The 8876-nt window shown below is 41.0% G+C and overlaps 1 pseudogene; it reads left to right on the forward strand.

Annotated features, from left to right (window-relative positions):
* Nucleotides 1–4033: 4033 nt before the first annotated feature.
* On the forward strand, nt 4034–8876 carry LOC145656197 (protein NDRG1-like; annotated as a pseudogene).

Below are 8876 nucleotides of genomic sequence, written 5' to 3' on the forward strand. Positions count from 1 at the left end.
GGGAGGGGGTTGAAGTTTAGATATAAGGAGTAGTCAGTCTACCCCTTTAGAGCTTTCGCTTTCGAGCATTAGCCCTCACACAGCTGTGTGTCCTTTTGTGTGTCCTATTTTCGTTATTAAATGACTCTCTTAATCACGTGTGACTTGCTGTTTGTTCAAAATTCCACCACATCAGTCAGCATTTTAGTGGGCTGCCTATGTCAGAAAACATGAACTAAAACAAGCTGTTCAGATTTGGCTTCCCTTTCTACCCCAAAAGGGAGCCATTCGCTTTATGCCACCCCCGGTCTCAGTGTCTGCACCCACGGCTTGATAACTACCTTTGCGGAAGTGCGCAATTTATTTTGTCACACACGCCAGGTCCGCTATCACGTTGAAGGTAAGAGCCAACCCAGGCCATTTCAGTGAACACGTGTTATCTCCAACTCTAGGAGTCATGTTACATAGCTCATGGATGCTTTTCCTAAAATTGTAAACATTGCTTTTGCCTACCAACAAAAAATAAACATAAATGAATAATGTCTAATTGTATCAGGTCACTACTAATTCAACTCCCATCTTAATGTGCTTTTCTCAGCACAATCTACTGCATATTTGTTGTTTCTGATCATGCTGAGCTTTAGGAAATTAAGGACATTCACGTTTTGCCTTGGATTCATGTGGTAGCATAAGACAGGTGGATATTACTTCCCAAAACTGCTCAACAGCAGTAAACAAATTCATTCTTCTCCCAGCTGTCTGTCTATTTCTTCTTATAGTTTGGGTGTCTCAACCAAACCTACCTCTATGATAACGGCCTTGGGATGTTCTTCATAGTTTATTTGTTCTTATTCCATCTCTGGATCAAATCCTGTGGGGACTGACCAGTACAGGATCAGAGATCAATGTGGATCTCTGAGCTTTCTGTCCATCAGGTGATGGTCATGTCTTTGTAGTTAGGTGGGTCTTAGAACGCAGTGTAGATCTACACCTTGAATGCATATTTGTCGACTGGAGTTTGGAAAGGATTCTGCCCCTAGACACACCCACTTCATTATACTGGCTCTCAACTTAAATTGTAAAGTGAGTGCTTGTAGGTTATTCAACAAAACATAAGCCCCTCCTGATGATGGAATAAGGAGACATATCCCAGATTTATTCCCCCATCTTATTTTCAGTCATAGTTTAGATTAACAAAAGCTACTTTTGTTTATGCATATTACTTGACTGATTAACTGGTTGGACCACGCATAAGAGTTAATGAGGAAAATACTGAATCACTCAAATGCCATTTCTGGATACATTCAACGTAAAACATGTTAGCCTGTAACTCACTAATGATGCATACAACAAACACTGAAGGTGAAAACAAGAAAATGTGACTCCCTTACAATGAAAGAAAATCATTTATTGATAAATATTTATAAAGCTGTAACAAACATTATTTACAAAATGTACAAAACATGATGAGGACGACTGCAGTGGTGATGATCTGGTGATGACCACTCCATGGATGGTGATTTTGTCCAACTCTTCGACGATGGTGATGGCACTAATAATCCTGAAGGATCAATTCTCTATGGCGATCGGTCCGCTGATTGGCCTTGTCTTTGTAGTCTGGTGTAGACCACAAAGTCTCAAATTATCCTGAAGAACATCTTGTAAAGCCTTGTTGTTCTGGCCTGGTCCAAAAACTGATGTTGGCCTCTTGTCCTGGTGGGTTTCTTGGTGAGCTTCAGGTTGTCCAGTTGTCTGTAATCCAGGAAAAAGCCTGCACTGGAGACCTGCATGATGGAAAAGCAGGAAAAAGACTCACCAAACATGGTTAGATGTTTTACTGAGAAATCTGGGAGATGTTTTAGGGTGACACAAACCTAAAAAGATGGAAAATTAAACAGGTGTAGGGGGTAAAGGGAAAAGAGAAGAAAGGTACAGACCTAAACTGCTCCAGTTTGGTGATCAGTCCATGTGATGCTCAAGCTTCTTGCGCCAACAGGTCAAGACCTAGGCCTCACATGGCTATGTGAAAACAGACTGCATCTGAAAAACACCCACATGCATACAAGAGCATTGAGGGTAAAAGAAATTGTATGATACATAGCATATAATAAATCCTAAATGTGTATAATGTCAATCAAAGTGTTCTGTGGGTTATTAAAAGCCTGGAGGAGGAGGTGGAGGGGGTCCTCTTGGTGATCATGGTCCGTTAGAAAACACAGCGGGGTGCAGCGTCTCGACGGTCTGGGTGTGACTGTACTCAGATGACCTGAAAAGGCCATCTGAATCGATGGAAACACCCTTAAACGTCATGGACACCATGGTTTGCTGCAAAATACACACAGAGTAAAAATGTCACAAAATATAATTTTCTTAAAATGCCCACATCTCAAGCAAGTCTAATTCAAACAGATGCATTCAGGCAGGAGAAAGCACTAACCAGAAAAATATTCTGCACCGATGACTCTGTTGACTCGGCGCACAGGTAGAAGGTCGCCCCAGTGATGCCGGTTCCTCTGCGCTGAATTAACGGAGTAGATCCTGATTAATGTGACTCAAAATGGGACAAGCTAGTTAAAATGCTTTTAGTTGAGACAGATATTTACCTTGATGCAGGCCACAGCATTAACGCTGGCAAAGTTCTGGAGGGTAAGCTGCAAAAGCAATAAAAAGGTTAGGTGAGAGAAACAACCGTCATGTCCATTCTCACTGAAATTGGGAACTTGTTCCCATGACTTAGTCTCACCTCTGCACACACGTGGTAAAATGTATTGCTGAGCACCCACCAGTGCTCGCTCTCCAGCCCACTGTAGATGGATTTGTGCTGGAGCTTCACCTCTACCATCTACAATCATGCAGAAAAAAAGCATCTCAATCAACGTTACCACGACACCGGCTAGTGGAAACTCTCAGCTAACAAAATGTTTCTCTGTGCCAAAAGGCCTATTATAAAATGATTAAAAATTCAAGGGAACCTTTGTATCTGCAGAAAACATCTGCGATAAGGTGTAGGCAAACATCCTGTTTGCGTTGTGCAGAGTTTGGAGAGGCTGATACATGGTCAGTAAAAAAAAAGAAAATACATTGTTTAGGCAAGATTGCAACTATGAAGGGAAAGCAAAACAAAAACTTGTTACATTGCATTTAAGAAGAATGTGCAAGATCTATATTTTACAAGAACTGTGACCATAGCGTCGCGAAAAAAGACGCAGTGGAAGTTAGCTGTTCTGCACAGAAACCTCCTCCTGCAGCAGTGATAACAGACAAACGCGAGTATAAACTGAATGAAGCTAGCTAGAGTTCTCAAGTATGAGCAATTAGCCAGCTAACTAGCTAGCTATGTCGCCAGGTACCTTTAGGATCAGAGTACAGGTCGCATCAAACTTGTCCTGATCCAACGGAAAAGGCTCCCGATCCTCCAGTTCTGCGAAAGATGTTTAAATAACCAGTGAAATATTTAACAAAAAGAATGTGGCTAGCTAGCTACAACATAGCCTTAGCTAAATATTAGCCGTTAAAAGGGTAAATTAGTTAGCGCTAGCTAAGAAGCTGAATTTCTTTTTTGTTACTGCAGCAATCCGTTGCCTTAGAAACAATAAAATGCAAACAAAAAAAACCCTTTATGCTAAATTTAGTTATTAAATAGACGGGGTCTGACCGAAGAGAAACATTATGTTGTATCCATGACGGCGGAAGGTGATGTTACAAAAGTCGTAGAAGAGTGTGATTAAAACAGACGAACAAGCTAGCGTTAGCTAAGCTAAGCTAAGCTAAGCAACTAGCCAGCGTCATATAGTAGTTAGTTCTGCGAGGAATCAAGCTACGGCAGCTAGTTAGCTAGATAACTTATGTAGTTAGCTGGCCTGACTTTCAAATACAATAGTCCGTTCTTCGCTAGCTTGGTTAGTTAGCTAACTCACGGTCGCTGGGCTCAGTGTGGGTCGCAGCTTCTTCCACCGCCTGCTGCCGATCCCGGACACGCCACCTGTAAATGCAGACAGTATTCAGACAGGGAATCGATTTAGCGAGGAATATTTGCTCGTCAACTTTTGGGATAATGGCAAAAAGGGTAGGTTGGGCAAATGTTTTAAAAAGAGAATACTTGTTTAATACTACCTTACAACCAAGTTTTATCTAACTTTGTACTGAGAATTTTTGCTTCTTAACCCCCAGACCCTCTATAACCCTCTATTGGAGGATGATGAAGTAACATCTGATGATGCCTTTTGTATGGACCCATTGTGTCCGGTAAGATAAGGCTGTATTTTCAGACATTGAGTACTGTTAATAGAATAAAGTCTATGGGATGGATCTTTTCACATCCAGAATGAAATGTTACCACTCCAAAATCTATTTTTCTCTGTGTTTTGTCTGAAGGATTTTAAGGGGGCATTTTGGGGTCAAGTTGTGGTAAGTAGCACTACCTTTTCACAGATGTTTCAATAGGCTAAAGCTTTTACCCATAAAGCATGTTTTCAAGCACTGTCATGTGTCTTCTGAGTCAAACATGATCTTTTGTAAACAAATTAACTTGGTTAATGATAAATAATAAATAAATGATTGACATTCCTCATGATAAGAGGCTCATTCCACAGAAGTAGTTCTAAGTGTGACAGAGTAATGTCCTGACACACAAAACCACTGCAGTGGAATCGGACCTCTTTTTAGAGGTTTTTCTTATACATCTAGACCTAGACCTTTATACTCCACCTGGGTCTTATAGGAGGACAATGTGGAGACCCCCTTTGGCACTGTATGCTGCACCATGGCAGGTATCCCCAGGGATAACCGACCGGTCATCCTCACCTACCATGACATCGGAATGAACCGTAAGACTCTGATACTGTTGCTTGTGGCACGTAGCTGATTGCTCTAAAGTCTAAAACTTAGCATAAGCTTCATTTGTTGTGTTGTAATGACCCTGGCATGCATGTCTGAGGACAAAACTTGCTTCGACATTCTGTTCTATGATGAGGACATGCAGGAAATCATGCGACACTTTGCCGTGTGTCAGGTCAACGCTCCTGGGCAACATGAGGGTGCCAGCATCTTCCCTGCAGGGTGAGCGTGAGTGCACCATATACCACAATGTTCTTTCAGGGGCTGAAAGATATTCCAAGGTTAAATCTAATCTAAAATGTGACCTTCAGCTACCCCATACAATTTTTTCCAGAATGTATATTTATCAGAACCTACTCCATAGCCCTCCATCTGCCCTCAGACCACTCCTTCCTGGCAGTCAGACAGGACGACTCTATGCCATGGTGTTGGTGCCCACCTAAACTAACAGCTGGAGGCCCTGACTGTCAGCATGTCTAGCTGGCACCGCCTTGTCATGCACCAGGGTTTCTTTCATGAACTTTTTTCTTAGCGTTCATATGCTACATTGATGGCTGTGGCTCCCAGTACATCATAGCTAGGTTTAGCAGGTTCAAATCCTGAAGAATCAGTGGCGTCCCTTAGAATTATAACTCACTCAGTGCAATTTTTTCCTGTAGATTCACATATCGCTCAATGGACAAGCTCTCCGAGACCCTCCCAATTGTGCTCAAGCATTTTAAGTGAGTGAAGCAGATTAGCCATTTACTCTGAGATTAAACTGTCAATCCTTGTTCTAATCTGAAACCTTGCGCTTTAATGGTTTAAAGTTATGTACATTTTTTTCTCTCCACAGAATTAAGAGTGTTATTGGAATGGGTGTTGGAGCAGGAGCAAACATCCTCACACGGTTCGCTGTGAGTTGTAGCACTGTCTTTCTTCCCAATAGATTTTAACACAATGATCAAACAAGGATTACTCCTTGGTGAAATTCTTGCTTTGTAACAAAGTGTTGATACTTGCAGCATAATCCTAATCATTACACTGTCAAGCTAGCTAGACATCAACTCTCCAGAATACTGACACTTCACTATTGTTCCTCTGCTTGCACATGTAAACAAACCTTTTTCTAAGTGCAATGTAAAGTGCAAGAATGCCAAATATGGAGACTCTTAATTGCTCATTTAACTACAACAGTTTGACATATAGTAAGTAATTTTGCCCTGAAAGTTTATCTCCCTTTGACTGCTCATGCATAAATGTCTTGCAGTTGAAGTACCCAGACTTGGTTGAGGGCCTTGTCCTGATGAACATTAATGCTCAGGCAGAGGGCTGGGCAGACCGGGCAGCATACAAGGTATCACAGTCTAATGCAATAGTAATTATCATTCTGTTAACACCCTGCTTAAACATCACGATCCCTGTATCTCTACAATTATGTCGTTTAGCTGGTCCCACCTAGCGTCCATGTCTATGGTTTCCCTGTCTCATGTCTTTTGTTTTGCTTTACTTCCTTGTTGTGGTTCCGTTCCTTAGTTTCATTTTCTCCGCTCCTTATTATTTGCACCTGTCTTGTTTAACTCTTATTACTTCATGTATTTAAACCGTCTTGTTCCCTGTGTCTTGGCTGTTCACTGAACCCATATAACTTTCAATGTGATAACAAATAGTTCTCAGCATATTACTCTTAGTTTTCTGCAGTTTCCAGTTAACCTTTCATGCCAATCATATGGTGACAATCGACCCTATATTTTTATTCTTTTGGGATCCTTAGAAAAGTGTGAAGCCTCTTTTAATAAAGTAATGTATTTGATCAAAGCTTATGTGTACTCCAGCCACTAAAGATCAACCCACACTTTCCACAGATTTCCAGCTGGGCCCTTGGTCCCCCCAGTGTTGTCATCTCCCACCTGTTCGGTCAGGTACGAAAAAACGCCTAAAATGAAATGTATATTGTATGTATTATTGAGCAGTACTTGTCAACCCAGTCCTTGTGATACATCTGACATCCCACATTTTCCCTCTATCCCAGCTCCTGACAACATCATCCTAGCTCCTAAACCAAGCCATTAGGAAAATGAACACCTGGTACAGGTGTACTGGGCTGGGTTAGAATAAACATGTGGGCCATTTCATGTGTACTGTGGACTGGGTCACTAAACACTGAACTAGAACATTTAAAAGTTAAATGCCTTATTACTAAAGATGAGTGTTCCAAATGAGCTGTCCTGAATTTAGACTGTGTCCTTTTCGTAACTAAAGAACCAGATGCCTACATTATTGTCCATCAAAAGGTCAACAATGTTTTTTTTTTTTTACATATTCTTTTTATTATACATTTCTGTCTCGAGTGCCTGTGCAGACTGTGCATATAGAGGAAGAGACATTTAAATTCATATTCACATCAACTTTTGATGTTTTGTGACTGATTGCGTCTTGGACTGACTCCTTTATGGCACCGTGGCAGGAGGAGATTAAGAAGAAGGCAGAATTTGTAAAGACCTTCCGTCACAACATCAGCAAAAGGATTAACCAGACCAACCTTCTGCATTTTATGAAGTCCTACAACAGGTATGACTGACATCTGCATTCTATGGAATCTTCTGAGCTCTCTGCTTCTAGACTTGTTTGTCATATGAACAGCTCCCAGTCTTATTAGATCTGATCAATTTTCAGACGAAGTAAACTGAACATTAAGAGAACTTCTCTGGGTAGAAAGACTCTAAAGTAAGTGAGAAACTGTTTCTCTTTTATCCTTATTCCATGTTATTTTTTGATGTAAAATGCCCCTGTGCCACCACATGCCTGAAAGGTTTTGTTGCTGTAGGTGTCACACTCTTCTGGTGGTAGGAGATGACTCTCCTGTGGTGGATGCTGTGGTATGTACAGCTTGTTTTACATGCAGAAGTTTAAAAACAACATTCAAAATCCAACCCAGCATTCAAATCAAACTTCTATATGTACCTGGGAGCCTGCGTGCAAATGTTTGTGTTTTCCGTCGTAGGTTGACTGCAATTCCAAAATGAATCCCTCAAAGACAACCCTCCTCAAAGTTAGTGACCTTCAAACCTCAGCAAAGCGATACTTAAAATGTTATGTTTTGCTTTTTTTATTTGACTCTCATTATAAATGCAGAAGTCATTATATGTCACTGGGGGCTTATAAATCTAGAACTTTGTGATGAACTTGTGGTGAATAACATTGTCCTTCATGTTGTCCCTCATGAAGATGGCTGACTGTGGAGGTCTACCACAGCTTGATCAGGTCTGTCGTTACCCATTAAAATAATGCTCTTGCATTCAAACTGAGTGATGCACTGTGTAATCTATTGTGTCCTGTTCTTACCGTATAGCCTGGCAAGCTGGCAGAAGCCTTGAAATACTTCATTCAAGGACTGGGCTACAGTAAGTAAATACTGTAAACACACTGTCAAAAGGTCGAAATTAAAAATCGTTCAGCCTTTGCGCAATGTAAAACCCATAAATCCAGTTTAGAAAAGTTCAATACTGCCTGTTGTAGACCTTCAGGCTTTCACAACTATCTTTAAGTTATGCATGTTTTCTAAATGGTGCAGTTAAGTAGGGACCTTGAGCTATGTTACTTCACCTTGTCCTTCTGCTTATCTGCCTCTGACAGTGTCTTCTGCAGGCATGACACACCTGTCTCATTGGCACCCCGCCTTCTCCACCAGAATGGCATTCTTCCACCCCTGGGCCATCACTTCCATGGAGAGCACCTCCAAGCAACGCTGAAGATGAGGCTCTCCTACCCGCTGCTCCATCCCAGTGTTGTCATGCTCAGTTCGGCTCCATTTCAAATAAAAAATACTCTAAATTGAGGGACCATTGATGTGTTGGTGTTAGTGTTTGTGTGTCATTGTCCCAGTGGACTAATTTAGACTTGCACAAAAGGAAAAAAAAAAACCTAAACGATAAAAAGCTGTTTAAAATGTTTATACTTATCAGGCTCAGTGTTGTACCTTTATTTAGTAGCCATAAAAAAGTTGATGTATAGTACATCAATCAATGTATAACACTTTTAGTACTTAGTATATGAATCAATGTATAATATTTGGACTGCTT

This window comes from Electrophorus electricus, unplaced genomic scaffold (assembly GCF_041902795.1).
Source record: "Electrophorus electricus isolate QZ-2024a unplaced genomic scaffold, ASM4190279v1 Scaffold58, whole genome shotgun sequence".
NCBI lineage: Eukaryota > Metazoa > Chordata > Actinopteri > Gymnotiformes > Gymnotidae > Electrophorus > Electrophorus electricus.